Raw genomic sequence first — 22353 nt, forward strand, 5'->3', positions numbered from 1 at the left:
TATGGTGTGAAGCGATGACCTAAGTGATGACCTAAGCGATGAGCCAAAACGATGAGCCAAAGTGATGAGCCAAAACGATGAGCCAAAACGATGAGCCAAACGATGAGCCAAATGATGACCCAAGTGATGGCCCCGTCATCTAGAAGAGTATGGATGACAACCACGGACTATTCTAGACAGTCTAGTGGAACACTAGCAGGCTCGCAACCTGTAGGTGTTGTGAACGATGTGTTCACCCGGTGTACTCTAAAAAAAACCCATTGACATGTATTGCGAGTGGACTCTCGAAAACGATATTGTCAATAAACGAGATAAACCCTGGCGACTATGCAAACTTAGTGCCGATTCCTTAGGATACTCCTTACGAATGAATGAACGAGAAATAACTGAATCTTAGGGAATATCCTTAAGAGTAAAGAAGATAATGGGGATGGGTAATTGGGTTGATTGTTTGATGTTGAACATAATAATTATATTATTGTGGGTTGAAAACCCTATGTACTCACCAGGTTTCCCAACCTGACTCACTCAAGCTTATTTGTATAACAGGTGTCGATATGAAGCTACTTTACACTGAGAGATTTAAAAGAGATGTAGATCACTAGTGTAAATGAATGTAAGTTTTGTTTATGCTTATGTTTCTGTATTGACGATGACATCCCAAATGTTTTAAAATGTATAAAAACACATTTCTTCATAAATGCTTTGATAACGTATTTATCATGTTTTTTTTCTGGGAACAAATTCCACAACATTTTTAGCAAAAGAGGTACTCTGATTTTTATAAAGCATAAACAAAATTGGTCTTTTCTGGCTGAGAAAATGGGGACGTCACACTTGCCAACTCGCCGAGTCACCTGAGTGACTCATTGAGTTCCTAATGTTTGCGGTCGTAAACCCCTTGGCCAACTCATCGAGTTTCCCTGCAACTCGTCGAGTTCATGCATGTCCAAAGGTCGGGAAAACCCCAGCTGACTCGCCAAGTCACTCTACTGACCCGCCGAGCCCACGACAATCTTCATCGGACTCGCCGAGTTGACCATGCAACTCGTCGGCTCCCTTCAGTCCAAATCTATACAGATGCTTATTAAGCCGCCTTAAGGTTCCATATTGCAGATCCAGCTTCCCAATGCATGTTTATCACATAAAGTTGCAAACTTTACGTGCATGCAAGGCTCTAAGGTCTTATAATGACAAAACCAAGCTTGAAATGGAGTTTTACACTTGAGGAACGGTTCACACTTGCTAAAGCTGAAAGCTTTATGGACTTAGAGACCCAAGAGAGTTCAGTTCTGAAGTTACAACTTCAGATCTTAGCTCATACCCACGAATAGCTTCTTATTATGCAAGAAAAGCCCTAATCTTTAACCAAATGAGATCTATAATGAAATGAGGTCAAGATAACGACTCGATACCTTCCAAAAGATGCTAACTGAGGTAGATAACAGATCCGCACACGTTCCTTGCTTCTAAACACTTGTTCTCCAAGTTCTTCTCACCAAGAATCCTCTTCCAAAGCTTAAAACACACAAATAGAGCACACACACGAATTAGGGTTTGCTAGACTCTCAAGAGGCTGTAAGGGGCTAAAGGAGGCAAATGATCCTTTAAATAGGGTGCAAAACACCGGAAATTAGGGTTTCATCCTCCAGCTCCTACTCGTCGAGTCCCTTTTGTTGGGTTTTGAGCATTCTAACACTCCTATGGTGTACATGCAACCCTATAAACCTTGGATCTATGTTTTCTCTATTATACATGCAAATATTAACTATTCCAAGGTTTCATCCTAACTAGCATATTATGAAGCACCTATACTACAAAGTTCTAGTTAGATGACATACCTTTTGATGTGGCTTGAAGTCTTGATGTATTTGGCCTTAAGAGCTTAGCACCAATAGTATGAAATGCCTCAAATGGAATCACAACACACCTAGGACAAAGGTGGCTCTTGAGAGAGAATTCCATGCACCAAAACACCTCCATATTTCTCTAAGAAAAGAAGTGGTGATTTTGGCTATGGAGTAACCTATTTATATGTAGGATTCCAAGGGTCATGGGTATAACCCATAATCCATACCCATGGGTTTTATGATCCATGGTTCATGTGGCCCAACTCTTTATGTATCCATACATAAACTTGGTCCAACATGGATCATAAGCCCAACACATATAAATATAACTAATTATCATAATTAGTCCCCATAGATTTAATTAGTCTCTTTTGATCACTAAATTAATTCCAAATTAATTCTTGATCGATACTAACTAAAACATATGATTTCATATTAATATATTATAACTTATAATATATTAATAAACCATAAATAACCTTCTCTCAAAAGTCCATCCTAACAAATTGTCCTGATGATATGCAACCCAAATGGACCATGCTACTCTTGGGTCAAGTACATACCAATAATAGTTATGGGCTTAGACATCTAATCCAACAGTCTCCCACTTGGATAAGTCTAAAACTATTATTGCAAGTACGACTTCATAACCCGACTAGCAATCGTAGCTCTTAAAGCCGCTGTCGAACTCTGAACAAATCAATGACGCGTCCATTAGATAAGGGATCATATATTCCTCCATTCTAGATATCATATGGACTGAGACATGGATTATAATCATTCTCTCTGTCCATTTGTTGTTTCCCGATTTCCGATTTATGATGACTGACTGATTGAACAAATCAAATCAGTCCTGGCTTGGCCAAGCACTCACATGTGTCATCGCTAAATCATCGAGGGGCCCACAGATATCGCTTTTGTCCCGAAGGTAAAAGGAATGGATAAACTTCGACTCATATGGCTTGTTCTACTGCTTGTTGAATCATACACAAAGGCACATTTTATAACATCGAGTTACCAAATGCGTTTTCGTGCAATCAATGTATAACCAACTCATAGTAACAACTCATATCTCTAGGTTTTAAGAATATAAGATATTATCGTCTCATGATCACTCGTGATAAAATCCATGAAGTGATTCAAATGAGCGCGGGTTGAATCCAATACTCAGAACTTATGAGCACTCATGAGTGTTGTAGCACCACTTTGTCCACCAACTTGGACCTCTACAAACCAACCCATGACAGTCTTGATTCATATCTACTTCCAACATATGACCGACTGTGGATGGTTTGAATAACTTAATCATTCAGGAAGAGCGACTTAGTTATTCTGGAAGTCAAAACATGCAAAGTGAAACACAAGAATAAATGAATCAAATATGGTATCAAACCCTATGAATATAAATAAACACTTTTATTTATCACCATACTGATTACTCATTATTCATTGTTTCGGTTTTATCAACTTTATACTTGAATTAAAAACACTAGTTGTCCCATGCTCCAAGCATGTACACTATGTTTTTCTTAAATAATAGCTTTGCCATACACCAAGTATGCACTCTATGTTTGTCTATGATCCTTACTTTGTGAAATAAACCAATTGAACATAATTTCAATGATTCTAATTTCACACTCCCAAATCCTTATCGAAAAATGTGAGAATTTCAAATTTCTATCATTTATCGAAATCTGTTTAGATTTTAAACTTATATGCACTGACCCTCCTGTAATGAATATGTACAAAGTCACAAAGACTTGTCAACAGTCATTATAACGTATTCCAATGGAGATCAACTCCATGGAAACTAAGTCTCATATTCAAAGTACATTGCTTTGGACATGCTTCTTGCATTAAGTTTTCTAATCTTACACAGATAACTTCCACCTATGGAGACAACTCCATATTCTCATTTTGACTATCACCTCTGGGCATTTGGAAAAATTTAGAAATGACAAATATTATAGCACATGCAATCGATCCTGTACCCAAAGCAAATGGTACACGATTCATGATGTCTCACGTAAAGACATGATTCTAGACCAGTCTTTTGCTACAATATTTTTATTTGCCATGTTTTCAAAATTTGACTATGAAGAGGGATGTCGTAATCATAATCGAATTTTGAGAACGCAATATATAGAATTTCCTTAAGTTGAACCAATCCAACATGAAATTCATATATATATTCTTGACTAAAGATGATTAAGGTCTCAATCTAAGCCTTAAGAACTGAAATGAAGTATATCCTCTCCCTTAATTATAGCAAAACAACTTTTTCAATCCCTGCAGCCTCACGAATTGAAACTTTTGTTTTCTATAATTAACATTGCTAACTTGCAACACTAACAATAATTATCATGCTCCCACTAACATGATGATTATTAGCATAACACTTATGCTCCCACTAGCTTTGACATGTACTCAGAAATCAGCTGGACTTCTAGAAATCAATACTTTATTGACTTTCTTACCAAAGTTCAGATTTCTGATACAAGATGCTTTGATAAAATTTTATCAAAATCATACACCTTTCCTTAGATAGCATGCATGTGTGTCTAAACAATTTCAGAACTATGAAAAGGGATGCCGTAATCATAGTCTCAATTGTTTAGACCTTTTGCCATCTGCTTCAAATCTACTTGGTGGAAGTGTTTCCTCACCATCATTTTCATGAATCGGAGAGAAACCTTATGACCCTTAGATTTTATGGTGTATGTGTTCTTATCCATGTGAATCGTCAAAACCATAGTCACAAGACAAGGATAATGACAAATCCAAACTCATATGGACTGAACTTATGCAATCTTAACTTCTTGCCACCTGGCAGTACAGGGCCTGCCATTGCTTCCAAGTTGTTATGCAACCAATTGAGAACTTTCAGAACTCCTATGCAAGGCCAACTTTAACTGGAATGGGCACAAAATATGTCAACACGATAGGTTATAAACCTCAAGTCGTGTGCTAGTGAAGAACCTCAGGTTTTATTCTTGATTAGTTCTTGAAATTCTTTTTAGGATCTTTAAGACTCCCACTATCCTCTTGATATATAAGACTATCTTGCCAAATATTCAAGAGATAGTGCAGATTCTTTATCAAGACAAACACTTCACACAATTGGCCTTAGTTGGTCTTTGTTTTATCCAAAACATCACAACTTACCAATTTCAAATGTACAAGAGTAGGACACTTTTACTCTTACATTTGACAAGTGTTTTAAACCTTTCTTTAAGATATGTCACTCAAGTTACAATCTTGGAGTATGACTCTAAGAATTGTTTTGGAACGAAGTATGACTCATCTTCCTGATCTAACCATTTCAACAATTCATGACTCCTCTTCTTAGTCATAAGAATGCACTAAGATGACCTTTAGAGGACTAATTGTGATATGATTTCTAAATCATTAAGATGATCACAAACATGATACTAAAGTACTCTCCCATCTTTTCAGATTTGAGAAACTTTTATCTTTCTGCCTAATTTGATTCTTCCCATTCGTTCTGCCATACATTGAGATTTTTCCAATGTTTCAGAATTATACTTAAACTTGTAAGTATAACCATATTTACTAAACTTTAGTAAATCAAATAGTCTTAACGAGCTTTGTGGTGGACATGACCAGTGCACAAGAATGTGTACTCGATCCCTTTAGTCCTTCACTTGACTCACACATCCATGTGAACAAGTAATTAGTCTTGATTTTCCAATGCTTGAAAGTTCTCATCCATCATACTATTCAACTTGCATGATTCCAAGTTTCGGTCCAATTGAAACTTGGGTGATGAGGAACTTTCCTGATTTGGTAAATTTAGACACTACCACAAATGAAAGAATCAAATCCATTTTCCAATATTGCTGTCAGTGGAATCATATAAGCAACAATTTTCCACAAATGCCATTGTAAGGATACTTCAAATAAATAAAATTAAACAATTTTCTTTTATTTTAAAACTTTGCGGAAAAACTTATCCTTACAATCCACATGGAAAATTGTTGTTATCTATTCCTTAGCAATATATCATAACTTCTTAAGCAACTGCTCAAAATTCTGATGCGATCGAAATCCACCTTCGCGATCAGAATCAGCATATACTTCCTTTAAGATTTCTCTCTATTCTTTGATTCTTAAAACATCAACATGTGACCCAGTCACATCATGTAATGAGGATCTCAGAATAGAACTTAACAGAGTTAGATAATGGGCTCTACCTGATGTAGAGTCAAACTTATTGACTTTAACATCCTTAGGTAAATTTGGCAGCTTTGCAATCAACGCCCCTTCCTTTGGCAAAATAAACATATGGACCCTTTGGTAATGGGACTATCTCAGACTTAGCCTTTCTCTTTACCATTTGGTCAACCGGGTTGACTATGGCCAATCCCTTTCCATTGGGAAGAGAATGCTTTTTCTGGATTTCCAGTGTCACCATTGTCACTGTCCATAAAGTTTTTGGGAAGTTGATCTTCTAATCAAATTTGCTTTACTATCGTTCCAAATCATTGCTGATTCAGCAGCACCAAGCAAATAGATATGATCATTAAGGTTCATGTCATAGTTTGTTTCATAGTAGTCCCAAAGGAACTCACTATGTGACTTAGAAAGTGATTGAACATCCAACTTTCTCAAGACTTTGACACCCAACTCTCCCGGCTTGTCAATATGTGACTTCATCTCTAAGATGTGATCACACATAGACCTTGCTTGCCATTAGGGCTTGAGTGACCTTGAACTTGTGGGTTAGGGAGAATAATTGGAGGAGGTGGAGGAAGAGAAGTATGACTTCCATGAGCCAAACTCGGGAAGTCATATTCATTAGGAAAGCTTGGTTTGGGAAGATCATTGTTGTCTAAACCAGACATCAACAATGGGAGAAATTCACGTAAAGTTGATTTAAGTCCTTAATATAACACCCAATATGATATATTAAGGCTAGGACCCAACAAACTGTTTTATAACTTGGAAGAGGGATGCCGTAATCCAAGTTATAAAATATTTGAAGGTAGGTGAATGACGATTCACCAATTTCCACCAAGATAAATTAAATATATTATTAGGTTTTAATTGGTTTTGAAACTCCTAGATTCTTTTGAGATTCATTGAACTTTTCAATGGCATGTTTCAATCTCGAGTGTGCCCTTCAGGTTTTGTGACTGGGATGCCGAGGATCACAAAACAAGGTGTGAAGTAACCATGCAAATATACTTGGTACCCTTAATATTTACCCCTCAATCGATGTGCCGGTTAACCACACACGCTCCAACGATACTATGATAAAAATTAAGTTACCCTTTGCCTACCTTATTAAGTCCAGGTTAGTGTGCCGGTTAACCACACACGCTCCACTAACAGCTTAAACAAAGTGCAAAGTGTAATTTCATGGATTAGCACCTTATTCACATTTTCCTAAGTAACTAAGATTGGGAATTTATAAGTGTTTAGTTACTTAGTATTTATCATTATACTTTTAATGAAGGGAGAATTATAGTCTTCATCCTACCCGTTCGGCTAACGACCCTCCACCAGTCAAGGAAGCGGTGGGTGAGAGTGGACACCCATTAAACTGCCATTTTATAGGCAGTAACCTTATACCCCCCTTATAGACCGTCTTTGTGAATGAGGCCTACTAATGGTAAAATTGACTTTATCTTATACATATCTATATAATTAAAATTATAATAATAGTATAAGGGTTGAATTTTAAACTTTTAAAAATCTAAGGTCTAGTTTGGAATTAAAGTATACATGGGGGGTAACTTTACAAATTCCAAAACTTGAGGACAAGTTTTGAAATCTTTCAAAACTCTTGAATTTTTCATAACTTATGAGTTTAATTAAGGTTTAATGAAAAAAAAAATTCAAGTTCCATAACTTGAGGACAAGTTATGGAAGACATTAAATCATTTAATGATGACATTAAAAATAGTGACTCTTCTATTTTCATAACCTATGAGACTTAATGACACTTTAAAAAGAAAAACTCTTCACTTTCTATAACTTGAGGACAAGTTATGGAGTTCATAAAAACCATTAAGATCAAATATTCCAATTAACACAATAATCAAATAATTTTTCTATGATCTAGATTAAACTCATAAGTAAAGATAATTCACATCAACAATTTTCAAGAAATTAGATAATCATATAAACTAATACAAATCTTGAAACTTTGACAATTATCCTTTGAAGACTCTTGGAATTCATAACCTAAAGAGTTAATAAATGAGACATTTTACATCCATAACTTATGGAAGTTTCAAAACTCTTAAGATCATAACTTTAAAAAAAAAAAAAAACTTTTGAGTTCCAAAATTTTATGAGAAAATTTGTAATTCCTTAAAACCATTTAGATCAAACTTTTAAAACAAATAAAATAACCATATCATTCTATCTTTTAATAAATTGACCTAATTCAACTTTTGTAGTAAAGTGACTCAAATTTTATAAATAATTAGTTTTTCATAAAATCAAGTAATTATCATAAAATTTGACAAACTTTGTTTTTTTTTCTTTTTTTTTTCCTTCAACTTGAAAAAAAAATACATTTGCATCAAATATAATAGAAAACAACCCATGGCTCTGATACCACTGTTGGGTTTTGAGCATTCTAACACTCCTATGGTGTACATGCAACCCTATAAACCTTGGATCTATATTTTCTCTATTATACATGCAAATATTAACTATTCCAAGGTTTCATCCTAACTAGCATATTATGAAGCACCTATACTACAAAGTTCTAGTTAGATGACATACCTTTTGATATGGCTTGAAGTCTTGATGTATTTGGCCTTAAGAGCTTAGCACCAATAGTATGAAATGCCTCAAATGGAATCACAACACACCTAGGACAAAGGTGGCTCTTGAGAGAGAATTCCATGCACCAAAACACCTCCATATTTCTCTAAGAAAAGAAGTGGTGATTTTGGCTATGGAGTAACCTATTTATATGTAGAATTCCAAGGGTCATGGGTATAACCCATAATCCATACCCATGGGTTTTATGATCCATGGTTCATGTGGCCCAACTCTTTATGTATCCATACATAAACTTGGTCCAACATGGATCATAAGCCCAACACATATAAATATAACTAATTATCATAATTAGTCCCCATAGATTTAATTAGTCTCTTTTGATCACTAAATTAATTCCAAATTAATTCTTGATCGATACTAGTTAAAACATAAGATTTCATATTAATATATTATAACTTATAATATATTAATAAACCATAAATAACCTTCTCTCAAAAGTCCATCCTAACAAATTGTCCTGATGATATGCAACCCAAATGGACCATGCTACTCTTGGGTCAAGTACATACTAATAATAGTTATGGGCTTAGACATCTAATCCAACACCTTCCTGGACTCGACGAGTAGGTTACTTTAACACGTGTACCAACCCGCTGCTACTCGATGAGTCAGGGCACCCAACTCGTCGAGTAGACCTTGAAATCATGAAAATTTATAACCATAAATCAATACCTGAGAATCAGGGCGTTACAGAGAAAAGAATAAAATTCTAGAACCTCTATATGCCCTGGACGGTTTTGAGTAGTTCTAGATATATTCTTGAAGTCTCCAATAGCAGATACCAAAACATATTTGAATTGGCATAAAATACTATTATTTTATTGTTCAAATTAGGGTTTCTATCAACTATAAATAATTCCATAACCCTAGCCAAATTGATCTCTACATACTCTACAAAGAGAAATCAATTTTCTTCTCCATCATCTCTCCTATTTTTGATCCTAGGGTTTTCTAGTGTTTGAGTGTGAACCATTAACATCCATATTATTGGTGCTAGCTTTCCAAGGAAGATATCAAGAGGGTTATTTGCATTATTCGAATTTTGAAATAAGGTATGTATTCTAACTTGTAAATTTCGATTCCAACAGGATAGAAGTTTGTTTCATCAGTATGTTGCTATAACTTGAGCAAATGTCATATTCTTCTAGGTTTCATGTACCCATAAGTGTTTATGTAAATTTTGATTGTAACCTAGAAAACCCATCATCCTTGACTATAGGTCGCACACTCTCCTCAAAAAATGGCGCATGCTTGCTTCATGTCACATAAAGGATGCTAAATTCCCTTCTTAGGTGCTCCACTCCCATATTAAGTGCTATTTTTCCTTCTTAACACCCCGTTCTCGAGTTCAACTTAACGAGAGAAAAGAAAGGAAATTGGTGGAAATGAGAAGAAAATAAGAAAAATTGGTGTTTCCGAGTTTCATTAAAGGAAGGAAGTGGAAGGAAATGGAAGAATCACTTTCCCTCCTAACTTTCCTTCCGATTTAGGAGGATTTGGAAAGAAAAAACAAAACGATTAATTTTACTTTCACTTCTCTCCAACTCGGGAACACAAAAGAAAATTTTTGTTTTACTTTCCTTTCTTTTCTTTTCTCTTGTGACTTTCTTTTCTCTTCTTTTCTTTTGTTAAACTCGGGAACTAGGCGTAAGTGCTTCATCACTTTCTTAGATGACTCGTTCCTTTCTTAGATGATTCATTCCCTTCTTAAGTGCTCCATGCACATCCACGTGCTCCATTGAATTCCAAATACACTATTGAGTTCCAAGTGTTCTACGAAAATGTTCTAAATGCTCAAGTCACATTTAACACTTTAATAACTATAATTGTAATAATAACATCAATATAAAAAAACATGAGAATTGTTTTAATTGTAATAATTTTAATAGTTATAATATGAATTGTAATAATAACAAATAATATCAAAATCAGTTATAAACAAATATAAAAGTAATGACGATAATAAATATAATAAAAATAATATTAATTTTTATAATATTAAAAATAATATTTGTAATAATATACAAAATTTTAAGAAATCAAATTTTTATTTAATATTCATGGTTAATCAGTATGTATATAAACAAATATAACAGTAATAATGATAATAAATTTAAGAATAATAATATTAATTTTTATTTTTATAAAAATAATATTTGTAATAATACGCAAAATTAAAAAAAATCGAGCTTTTATTTAATATTCGTGGTTAATCCGTAGGTAATTACCTACGGACTAGCTACGAACGAAAAAAAAATCAAATCAAATAGCTTTATTTTCCCCAAAAATTGGCTAGGTTTTTGATTTCCCTCGTTGAACGTCGCCCTTATACCTCCGCATCCTCTTCCTTATGTCTCAAATCCCATTTTTCCGCCTAATCTAATTTCGCTAGTCTCCTTCACCAATTTCTCATTGTCATCATAGGTCTGCCATTGCAATCGCCATCGTCATCGTCATCGCCATCGCCATCACCATCACCATCACCATCGTCTTCTTTTTCCACTATCGCCATTGGCTAGGTTTTAGCTTTCTACATCGGGACTGACAACCAACGCCTTTTCCTAACGGAGTGCGAGTAAGAGCGATGAAGGAATTGATTACCTTGATCACATTCTTCACACCTCCATCAACCAGGTATCGAGTACCCACTTTTCCAAATTTCATATATAGGTTTACATCATCGGTCACTTATTAACTAAATAATTGTTGTGGATCTTGTTAGTAGTGGAACCACATTCTTGCCAAAGGGTCTTTCATACATATTCTTTCAAGTTAATCTCTTTGTTTTGTTACCAAAGACTAAAATTGAAGGTTCATTAGTGTTCTTTACACCTGCTTATGCTTTGTTCTTGGTTAAGACCGTAGCTCAAGGTTCAAAAGAAATCTGTTTATATGTATTTTTTTTTCAAAATTTTATGGCATGTAATCTGTTTAATTGATAGAAAAAGTTCACCATATATGATTACCAACTTTTCCTTTCTTTATAATTTTTCTTACACAAAATCTAATCCTGAAATATTGTTACTTATCGAAAAAAAATTGTTCTTCCCTTGTTCCCATTTCTCCATCCATAATTTATTGTGATTTTGTTAGGTTTGTTTTGAGAAAAATATTATCAATATCAAAATATTAAGAAGTTATTACTCTCTTAGTTTGTTTACATGTTTCTTTAGATCTTGTGATGATATGATCTGAGTATGGTTTTGCATTGCTTATGCTCATGATTCATTTATACATATTTGTGTTTTATTATTAATTATATAGGGAAATCTTTATTGCCAAGCAAAGACATCGAGTGGTAATTTTTCAGTCCAAGAGACCTTAAATACCCAAATAGATCAAGAATAAACTGAGCAACCAAAGAAGAAAGTATGTAAAAATATAGATTTTCTATATATTTGACAAAGGAGAAACCTTTATGGTGTAGTACTGTAATAGGAGAGCTTTGTGCATGTATCCGTATGTAAGTTTAGCTCATTGATTTGTACTCTATGTAGCTATTTGTGTATATTTTTATGTGGATGATCTTGGTTAAAATATATGAAATATGAGATTTTGGCATATTAGCTTTAAAGTCATACTTGGATTTGTTTTAAAGTAGGTATATGTATTTTTTTTCTATATTTTGAGCAGAAAAAAGACAGATTTTTTTTTATTTATAAATAAAATCATTTTAGTGATGGATTTGTGACAAAAAAAATTGTCATTAGAACATGTCGTAGGTAATATGTAGGAAGTAGATTTGTAGGAAATTCGTAGGTAATATATAGTAAAAATTCTGTAGGGAATTCGTAGGTAATAGCAGTTGTAGGCAATCGATAGGTAATAGTAGTATAGGTAAATTATCAACGAAAATTTCCATAGGCATTCTGTAGGAAATTTTGTAGGCAATCTGTCACAACCAATTACCCACGAGCTATATTCATACATAGCTGTTTTTGTAGGTGATCCATAGGTAACATATTTTACCTACAGATTACCTATGAAATGTGTTGTAGGCAAAGAGGTAGTTTTCTAGTAGTGTTTTGCACACCTAGAAAGGGAGCTGAGATTGATGGTGGTTTGTGTTCGCTGAAACAACTAAGGAAACGACGGTGAATATAGGCTTTCCACACCTTCTTCGGATCTAGTTTCTATTCGTTAGAAACACCCAAGGCATCGGTAGTGCTGGATCTAGGGTTTAGGGAAAACAAAGAGCGACAAAGGCGGTAGATCTAGGACAACAGCGATGCTAGATCTTATTTTTCCGGTTAACTTCAATAAATTTGATAATTTTAATGATTAACTTTATAATTTATTAGTATTTGGTTATAGACAATATAACACAAAATATATTTATATAAAATTTACCAAAAGGTTTGGAAATTATGTAAAATATACTCCAATTGTTTATAATATTCTTGAAATATTATTATAATAATAAACATGTTAAAAAAAAAACAAATCTAAGTTCAATAATATAACCTAAAGTAAATGAGAAGTGGTTTGAAGAAGATGGACCAGTACGAACGCAACACACACGTAACAGTTTTTAAATTAAAAGCCTTCTGAAAAATAAATAGCTACGAAAGATCAAACTCACGTGTGCTGCACGACACAACAAAAAATGATTTTTCTGGAAAAAATAAACAACACCTAAGTGACAAATAAATAATTAAAGGGACATAAGCATTGGTTTTACAATCAAGGCGAATGAGAAAACACAGATAACTTATATTATTAATCAACAATCAAATGTTACATATCTTTACTATCTTATAAAAGAAATCCTATTATTTTTATAAATAGATTGAATATAATAATATTATTTTTTTAAGACGTCCAAACCCTTAAGCTAATAATACAAGTAACTACTAATAAAATAATATTAAAATTTTAAACTCAACCCAATTATACAAATGATATAGCATAAGGTATAATTATAACTTGCACATGTTTTTGACCCGCTCCCTTTAACAACTTTGACTCGTATAAGCTATTCCCCGAACTTTCAGGAAAAATGGAAAAGTTGAATTGATTCCTTATTTTAAGGCATAATCTAAACGACCTCTCACTTCATAACCTTTAACCACTTCCTTATTTTAAGGCATAAGATCATCACTCTCTCCAAAAGGGAGCTTTTATTTTTATAGGTTTCTCGCTCTCTCTCGATCTTTATCTTTCCTTCTTTTCCATAGTCAAGCCATCCACTGAAAAAACACCCACAATCGCACCTTCAAAAGCCTAAACACCTTCTCCCAAATAAACCCTAACCATGAATAATCCAACCACAAATGTCATCTCCAACTATGCCTCTCACCCCCACCACCACAGAAACCCTAATGTACCCGTCACCACCGTTTGTCGCCATCCCTCACCCTCTCCTTCTGTGTTTATTACTAAATAATCATCACCACCACCACCACCACATGTGAGTTTCCCTGTCTCTATATAAAAATCATCACCGATACTGCTAGCTTGTTCAATTTCTCTAACTGTGTGTATTTGTGTCTGTGTTTAACTGTGTGTCTATGTTTTCGATTTAAGTTCAAGCATTTCACTGCTGACTTTCTTGAAGAAATCTTTTCTAAATCTGCATCTTAATAAGTTTATTTGTTTAGTTTTCTTTCAAAATCTCATGTATGTTTTCTTTTAGGTTTGAAAAATGGTTTTCAGATCTAGATGAAGATGAACCTAAAGGGAATGAAAAAGGATTTGAATAAGGGATATCAAATTGCATCAGGTAGCAGATCTCCGTTAGGAGATGACAATGAGATTATTTTGGGTAGGTGATTCACATGTTTCATGCCACATCTCTCTCTCTCTCTCTCTCTCTCTCTCTCTCTCTCGTATCTTAACGATATCTCACAAGCACCAAATTTTTAGTTTTTTTTTTGTGTATTGAATAGGCGCTGATCATCACGAAATTAAATTGTTACAACAACTTAAAAGGTATGGCTGTCGACTGCAGTTTAGGGCATCTTATTGGCATCTTCTACTTTAAAATTTAAATATATTGTTGGCTTGGATCCACTTTTTATCTCTATGTTGCCTCCTACGCACAATTAAAGTAAAAACCTATCCACCATTATTTATTTACGCCATGTTTTTTAGATATGATATTTATGCTTTTATTTGCATCTTCTAGATTTTAATCTTTTTTTTTATTCTCTAAAGATCTCATTTTAGCTGTCTTACAACCCTTAGTCTGAACTGAAACTAATTGAGTAATTTCATTATGATATTATACATGGTTTTTTTTCTATAGCTCATGCTATATTGTCTGTTGACGAATTTCTTTCCTAAAACTTCCACATTGAACTTCATTGGCTGATCTTTATTTCCAGCATCTGATATGTTTGTGGCTATGGGAAAGAGTTACAGAATGATGGAATGGATGGTATGACCCAATTTCTTGCAAAGTCTTTATAATTGTTTGATTTTTAATTCAACATTCTTTTATAATTTACTTTCTCCTTACATAGGTTAGGATTATCAACGAATAGCTTAGTTTCTTCTAAATTGTCATTGGTGCACATAAGAAAAGAGGCATTCATGCTACAGGTAAATGCTCTCTCCGTGTCTACATTTCTTCTATTTCATACCAAAAGTAATAACAAGTCGAAAACATTGAAATTAATTCGTTTCTTATGTTATTTCGTAGGATCTCTGGTGGTGATAACATTAAAAAGAGAAAGATTTGCGGGTATCCTAAAGAGTTTTTTTTTTTTTTTTTTTTTTTTTTTTACTTAAATTGCATTTTAATCCAATCTGTAGGATATTGCATCTGTTGCGAATATCACTTTGATGATCCACTTTATGCAGTTAGGGAAAATAACTAGATTGGACATGAAAGAAATGGGTTAAACTTCAAACATTATATTTTCTGTTTTTACTTATTTGTCCGATTTCCCCTTTTTGGTTTGCATTTTTTATACTTCTCAGATTTGGACAAAGTGTGATCAGGTTTACAATCACTTTCCTTGGCAACACTTGAAACACTTTTTGCCTTAATTCTTTCAGTATAAGTGTTGTCAAATGTTTGAATTTTAAACATACCAAACCAACATTACTAAAAGCTTGATTTTGTTAGGCAGGTAACCCATTTTGTATATTTTTCAAATTTCTATTCATTTTAAGTTAGCCCGTTGGTAGTGGTGAGTTAATGCATAGCTTGCATCTCAATTCTTTACGAGCCACCAATATTGACCAAAAAATTGACCATTACTTAGATTAAAGTTTGACTACGAACCATTATGAGTCATTGAGAAGGATCAGAACACTATTTCTTTTTACCATTAGCTTTGATTTTTTTTTGGTTTTGTTATGAAGGATGTGGAAAATATATGTTTAACGGAAATAATACCAACAATTCATAACACGTAAGATGATTATGCTATTAGATTTTATGTATGTCTTATAAAGATCTAACAAATACATCTAATTGGTGACCACACTATATACTTTATTTCATATCACAATATCAAAATATTATTACAAAATTTGAAAGGAAAAACTAATGATTTTTTTTACGCTTACTGATAAATACATGTACTTTGTGTGTTCATTGTGATATGACATGTTTCCGAAGGGAAATTGTTCGCCCCCGCCGCTATGCGCGGGTTCACAGCTAGTCTCTATAAATATCAAAATAAATAAATTGTCAAACTTGACAGATGTAAAAGAAATATAGAAATATAAGCCAATCATAGCAAACCTGACATCACTGGCGGGTAGCACGACAACACCTGCTTCATGTTCAGTAGAAAATTTTCGATTTTTTTTTTTTTTTTTTTTTTTTTTCATTTTAAAATGTGCCACTAGCAATACGTTACTACGAACATACCAAATCCTAAGAACATACCGAATACTGCGTCGGCCGCTCAGCATGTGTGACAACATCTATCAAATAACCCCCGTAAGGTGATAATAGATATTTATCACAAGTTTTATTTAAACTTGATTATCCTTTACAATTAAAAACCCTATATAATCTCCTGCTGCAATTTTCTTCTATCTCCGCTTTTCACTTCAACTTTCTCGGTCTCAATTCGTCTCTAAATCCGGTTTCCCGATGGCGACGCCGGGCGATGGAAGGGATCCCTACGAAAGTCGCGGAGACAGTGAAAAGTCTCGTAAGAGGCCTTTCCGGCCAGGTTCATAACTTTTGCTCTCAGTTGGATAAGTCTTAATTGGGTGTTGCCATATGAGGTTTTTTAGGGCCTATTTTACTCCTTATGGCTGTCTTAGGATATCATAATTGGTGTGGTTTTGTTTTAGGTTTTTACTTTTTTCATTGGATGATTGCTGTACCGATTAATTTTTGTTCTCTGGCATGTAGAATGACATGCATTGTATGCAATTAGGATTTACCTTCGTCTTGGTTGATATCCGAGCTCTGTTGCTTATCTATTATTATATTGGAGGTTTATCTTTAGTCATGTATGTTTTCTACTTATGGTGACAGTGGAAGTTAAAAATTCCATTTTTTTGTAAATTTTTATTTTAAACATTTGAATTGTGCTAAACTATTTTAAATTTTTAATTTTGGTTTTTCAAGTCCCTGAAAGTAGGGACCGCACGTTCGAGGTGTGAAGTGGGAGAGAAGGGATGTCATAATTGGGGTTTTGAATAACACTGACCTTTTGATTTTATTTTGCATTTTTAATTTTGGCTTGTGCTTTTGAACATGTTGACATTGCTCAAACAAAAAGTTGTGAGCAATCCTTAAAAGAATTAAATTTGAAACATAATCATAGATGTCATGTGGTCAAACCATTCAATTGGACTACAACTAATATATAACTGTGTGGATCATTGTCTTTATACTAAGTTATGAATCTAAGCATCATCCAATTCTCTTTCCTATGTCTGCATCTCTAAATTTTTCTTCTTGTAATAAGAGCAATGGGTTAGTATTATCGTTCTAAATTTTCCTATCTTTCATTCTAGAACTTAAGATATTCATATAAGTAGCTTGTGTAGGGATACTTACTTGAATTTCTGCTTATAATGTACATGTCCCTTACAAAAGCTCTTATGTGAACAGCGATTAATGAAGAACCCCATAATGTTTCGTGGGAGGCCGGACAAAATGTAAGTCCCCTGTTGCCTTTTGCCTATATTATAATAAAAACTGAAGGCAAAATTATAATATTTTTTGGGTGTTTTTTATGGTATTTCTTCATGATTTGTGATGCTGGTTTGATCCTTAAATATTGTTTGTAATACCAAGCGGCATTCTCTTATGAGTTGAACATGGATGCCACTCGAAGTCATGAACAAAGGTAATCTATTATTTCTTGGGAGTTGCATGGCGAGTTGGAAGTGTTTTTATTATTGGAATTGCTCATAAAGTGAATAAGTGCTATATGAGTAAATTTTGACGATAATTGTGGAGATCATGAATTACTAAGCCTTGCAATGTTGTTCTCGATATGTACTTTGGGAGAAATTTTTTGAACAATTTACATCGTTGGAAAACAACTTATTTAAAAATTCTTCTTTGTTAATTTAGAAATAGTTCCAACTCCATACCTGAGAGTCACTAGATATAACTATTAAAGGTAGATGGGGCTTGGTATAAATGGATGTTGGTTCGTGGTAATCTTCACTTTATGAATTTATTTGTAATGTGTATTCTTATGTCGCTGTTGTCAATGCTTTATGTATCCATTTTGTCTGAAATCATTGTAACCTTAATGCACTTTTGTTTTCTTGGACTGAAGAAATCAACTCGGTTATCAGATGAAGGTGGGAATTCGGCTACAACAGGGGCATCAGAGCTTGAACAAATGTGGAAACCGAAAACCTTTACTAGGTTGGCCTTTCTCTAAGTACAATCATACATTGTTATTATCTATGCTCTATGTGGTGACTTTATTGATGTGTTATATACTTCTGCTACAAATCTGAAATACAAAACCCAGCGACTATGGAGAAACTCCCAAGTGATATTTTATTCAACATATTCATCCGCTTATTGGCGCGACAACTTGCTCAAATGAGGTGTATCTCCAAATCATGGAATTCCCTTTTATCTCAATCCTCCTTTATAAAATCCCACCTCCATCATTCCATCAATAACAACGATCGAATTCTCTTGGTCTTCTACAACAAGACCTCTCCTTCTGACCCTAAACCATTCACAGCACTCCAATGTCAATCTCCCCATCTTGAACTCACAAATTTCATCAAACTCCCACCGGTCAATCCAGAATCTGGACAGACTACTAACAGTAGCATAATCAAAGTTATTGGTTCTGTTCACGGCTTAATATGCTCTTGTTATGGTGATGATGTCATTCAGATCTGGAACCCTTCTCTCTCAGCCGTGTCAACTCTCCCGCCATATTCTATGTCCTCCTGCAGTGGTAAAGACATCTATTTTCGGTTTGGTTATGATCCCAAAACTGAGGATTACAAAGTTGTTAAGCTTCAAGGTCTTATCGGACCACCTTCAAGATTGTGTACTATATCATATGCTGTTAAAGAGATGCTGCAAGTTGAAGTTTATAGCATGAGAAAGGGTTCATGGAAGTTGATCACTCAAAGGTTTCCATCTCACGTCACTAAGATTTTTGAACCTGATTACCTTTGTGTGGATGGGCATGACGGCCTTCTTCATTGGCTTGGTTATAGTGATGAGGGGAACGCACACACGATAGTGGCATTTGACTTGAGTTTAGAGACATTTCGTGAGATACCTCTTCCAGATGTTAAAGTACTACTAGATAACAACCCCAAAACTTTTGGGATTTTGGGGTGGAAAGATTTGCGTTATGTTATGGTTTAGAGGTCAGGGTGGGTTAGAGGTGTGGGTGATGGATGAGTATGGGGTGGCTGAATCATGGGTGAAGTCCCATATCCGTTCACAGTGTATGACTGGTTTAGTTTTTGGATATACATCACACGATGAGATTTTTATTGTTAATGACAGCTCTCATCTTCTTTTGTACAATCCAGCTGCACAACAGGCTAATATCTTGAAGGAATGTTTTGATTGGGGTCACAGTGTAAATAAAATCATAAAGTATGTTGACAGCCTTGTTTGGGTAGGCACCTACGCCTGTTCGGTGAGCTGCTGCATTATTTGTCAATTTTAGTTTAAAAACGGTGAGCTGCTGCATTATTTGTCAATTTTAGTTTAGCATTCAACCGGTGTCTTTGAACCTTTTTGCTATTCATGGAGTCTTCTTATTTTTAGTTTCAAGTCTGATGAAAGAAATTGTTACTGTTTTTGGACTAGGCTAAAGTATAGATATCGATTTGGGTTTTATCATAAACACCTTATCTTTTAAAAACACCAAAGGTTTTGACATATTTTTTGATTTGTTTTACTGTTTGAAATTGGTAGTCTTTATCTTGTTACTTGTTGGATTACATGGCCTGAATTGCTGCTTATGCTTATTGTTATTCTACAATTTCAAAATTTTCATATTACTTGGATGCATTTGTTTACTGTTTTAGATTATCAAAGACAGGCTAAATCTCGTGTGTTGTACTAACCAGGTCCAACAAGTCATTTTTAAGAAAACAGGACAAACTAAATCTAGCTGTAAATGGTAAAAGAAACACTACTAAGCCACAAAATTGCATGACAAACTTCAAAAAGGTTGAAATATCTAAGTGGAACAAATGTAAAGTTTGGTATTATATATAATGATATCGATCCTTTGGATTTCCAGTAAGCTAGGAAAGGTGATCATACCAAAGATGTAAAGTCTTTAGATTGTATACTTTTTTTTAAACACATAATTGGCATTTGAATTTATGAGTATTTGGTATTGTTAAGCCATTTGGCTAATTACACAAGAGAAAAAGACAAAAGTAACCAAATTTCTTAACTACTTTCCGAAAATAACCAAAAAAAATTACCATTTTATCCAACGGAATCGTAGTTGAAGGTTTCCGAAAATAGCCAAAAAAATTACCATTTTATCCAACGAAATCGTAGTTGAAGGGATGTCACCTGCGATTTTGTGGCTCATCTGTGATTTCTTAGCCCATTAATCTAATATATTTAAACCCTTATAAAAAATTTTAACCACATTTTTCTACTTTCAACTCTAGGAATTCTCTCTAATGTTTGAAGACGGATATCCTCTTAACAGTGTTATAAGTACTCTTATCTTTAGCTTTATTGTATGCATTTTATCATAATGACTTAAACCTAGTGGTAATATTTAGTTATATTGTCTGATTTATGCAAAATGAATAGATAAAATCACAATAGCATGACCATCTGCGATTGTACAAGTTGTTAATGCACAAATTATGCATTAAAGGATTGTATGATGGCCATATTCTATTTTGTCTCATAGAACTTGTAAATCCTTTGTTCATTAAAAGCTTGTACCTCCAAACCTTTTGTGTGTTAAAGACTTGTAAACTCAGACTAATCTACCGTGGATGGCATGAGAATTTGCGATTATACAACCTTTTAATGCATAATAGGTGTATTAACAACTTGTATAATCACAAATGGTCGTGCCATTTGCGATTTGCTATGAGAGTAAGTCCGATTTTACAAGTTTTTATAACTTAAAGCATACTATCTGTCCATCTTTTTTAGCATGCAAACAAAACAACTTTGTGCCAATGTAAACGTTAAACGTTCTTTTAATAAAATATGAGAAGCACTTGGTGTTGGGTTTTATTCAAAAATTGGTTTCCAAAATACACTAAAAACGACAATAGAAGTTTTAAAAATGTAAATAAACTTAAAACCATTTTAACCCACAAAGGATTATTTTATAAAACATGGAAATATCAAAACAATTAAAGGGAGAAAAAGAGCTACAACTATTGAAGACTCATTGTAGATTGATATAGACAATGGTGAGCGTCTAGCAACATTTCACTACCCCTAGTAATATATGACTTTGTGTCATTCTATCAACATCCAATTTCCAGAAGCTCAAAGCTGCAATTAATGTATAAGGGAAGTTTATCCGTTTTCCATTTGTTATAGATATCCTATTGAACATGATACTTAAATTGTAATCAATCTCATTTGGTGGTCAACTTTAGGTAAGACACATTAGATGTCTAGCTCTCAACAAATAAGAGGAACAAATCCATTGACTGCATACGACTATTGTAGAGTTCATACTACACTTGACAATGGCTTTTATATCTACCTCGTCTAAAAATAAAATTTAACCATGTCAAAAAGTATAGTGCTCCCTACACTCAAGTCCTAATATGTATCTCAGGTATTAAACATACAAAGATAGTACCTTATATCAAGCATCACTCTTAATAGTGATCTATGTGGTGATCTTGATGTGGGTCATGTCCAATAACAGTTATCTGACAAGTATATATGAAACTTCGTTACAAACCATTGCCTACTTTCATCTAGTGAAAGTCAACTAATCCAATTCATATTAGTCTTACTTTATAATTGCTCCCACAATTATAACTGACTATAAACTTTTAGAATAACAAGATTATTCATGGAGTAAACATGTTAATATAGAACAAAACAAGTATTATTGTGAAGATCATATCCCAATATATCAAAACAACATATAGTACTTGTTGTATTAATGTTCTAATTGTTGATTTAGGTGTCTAAACCAATAACTAAATTGATATATTTTTGAAATAAAAACAAAGTCCTTTTTGGGTTGCCCCTTAAGGCTTCATATTTTCGGCCAACCTTTTTAAGAATCATATAGCCAAAAATTCACTCCCC

General features: G+C 33.8%; 1 long non-coding RNA gene and 1 pseudogene across 6 annotated transcripts; both read left to right on the forward strand.

The window, feature by feature from the left end:
- Positions 1 to 13734: 13734 nt before the first annotated feature.
- LOC145125076 (uncharacterized) lies at positions 13735 to 15550 on the forward strand. Of its 5 annotated transcripts, none has more exons than XR_013715786.1 (5): positions 13735 to 14082; positions 14308 to 15051; positions 15137 to 15215; positions 15316 to 15357; positions 15429 to 15550. It is a non-coding gene; the product is annotated as an uncharacterized LOC145125076 (long non-coding RNA). The 5 variants fall into 5 exon arrangements; XR_013715787.1 differs by having other exon boundaries at positions 14308 to 14603; positions 14999 to 15051; positions 15316 to 15550; XR_013715788.1 differs by having other exon boundaries at positions 14308 to 14436; positions 14538 to 15051; positions 15316 to 15550.
- A 902-nt stretch (positions 15551 to 16452) lies between these two features.
- On the forward strand, positions 16453 to 19973 carry LOC145125038 (F-box/kelch-repeat protein At3g06240-like; annotated as a pseudogene). The gene is made up of 4 exons (XR_013715764.1): positions 16453 to 16807; positions 17701 to 17747; positions 18380 to 18471; positions 18581 to 19973. The product of XR_013715764.1 is annotated as an F-box/kelch-repeat protein At3g06240-like (transcript).
- Positions 19974 to 22353: the final 2380 nt, after the last annotated feature.

The sequence above is a fragment of the Lactuca virosa genome, chromosome 7 (assembly GCF_052849685.1).
Source record: "Lactuca virosa cultivar CGN04683 chromosome 7, Lactuca_virosa_CGN04683_v6, whole genome shotgun sequence".
Lineage (NCBI taxonomy): Eukaryota > Viridiplantae > Streptophyta > Magnoliopsida > Asterales > Asteraceae > Lactuca > Lactuca virosa.